The following is a 1,431-nucleotide window of genomic DNA, read 5'->3' as shown; positions in this document are numbered from 1 at the left end:
GAAGAAGAAGAAGAAGAAGAAGAAGAAGAAGAAGAAGAAGAAGAAGAAGAAGAGAAGGAGGAGGAGAAAGAGGGGGTGAGGAGGGGGGGGGAGTGGGAAGGAGGAGGAGATGGGTGAATTTAGATTTAGAATCATAAGGAAAGCTGAGTTACTTCGGGATAATTTTTGTCTTCCCATATTTTTTATATTATTTTTGCAATGACGACAACTTCTGTTTACAGGTAAAACAACCCGTGGATATAATATGATGATGAAGACGGCGACAACATCTCCATTCAAAACCATGACCACTATCAGTAAGAACCATGCCTACATATTACACCAGCATCAAAAGTAACGACAACGACGATAAGGAGGAAAACAATAGCAGCAGCAACTGGTGGTGGTAGTAGTAGTAGTAGTAGTAGTAGTAGTAGTAGTAGTAGTAGTAGTAGTAGTAGTAGTAGTAGTAGTAGTAGTAGTAGTAGTAGCAATAGCGCTAGCAGTAGCAGCAACAGTTGTGATAGTAGCAGTAGCAGTAGCAGTAGCAGTAGCAGTAGCAGAATTGGTAATAGTGTTTGGGGTTGTAGTAGTAGCAGCAACCGCAATGATAGCCTGATAGCAGTAGCAACAGCAACAGCAGCAGCAGCAGCAGCGGCAATAACTGTAGCACTAGCAGTAGCTGCAGCAGCAACAACAACAGCAAATATATCCGCAGTAGCAGCAGCAGCAGCAGCAGCAGCAGCAGAAAGCAAGCAACAGCAAGGTGCAACGAGCAGAACAACAGCAAGTAGAAAACAGAAGACAAAAACCCCCAGCTCATCCGCGAGTTGTCGCACTCAGATTACTGCTTATCTCCCCTTGTCAGAGACCAGACGAGATTCGTGAGCTGAAGTTCCAAGGTGAAGGAAAAAAACAGGAACACGTCCAAAAAGAAACGGATGAGGTAGGAGGATGTAGGCCTGATGGAACTGAGGTAAACGCTGGAGTCAACAGAGAGGCTGGCAACGTGGGGGTGGGAAAAGGAGGGGGATGTGAGTCTTGAATAAACAATTAAGTGGTCTTGGTGCCAAGTTGAGGGCTACCTTTGGTCTCCAGTGGTAGGTGAGGGTTAGGCATTGAGGGGGATTCTCTCTTTCTCTCTCTCTTTCTCTCTCTTTCTCTCTCGTTCTCTCTCTTTCCCCCTCTATCTCTCTTTGTCTCATAAACTCTCTCTGTCTCTGTTTGTCTGTCTCTATCTCTACATCCTTTGCAATCTCTATCCTTCTTTCACTCTTTCACTCACTTACTCTCTCACACAAACACACGCACACACACAAACACACACACACACACACACACACACACACACACACTCGCACACAAGTATTCTCTCTCTCTCTCTCTCTCTCTCTCTCTCTCTCTCTCACTCACACACACACACATACACACTCACACACACTCACACACACA

The sequence above is a fragment of the Aplysia californica genome, unplaced genomic scaffold (assembly GCF_000002075.1).
Source record: "Aplysia californica isolate F4 #8 unplaced genomic scaffold, AplCal3.0 scaffold00073, whole genome shotgun sequence".
NCBI lineage: Eukaryota > Metazoa > Mollusca > Gastropoda > Aplysiida > Aplysiidae > Aplysia > Aplysia californica.
Note: the sequence above shows the minus strand (reverse complement) of the source record.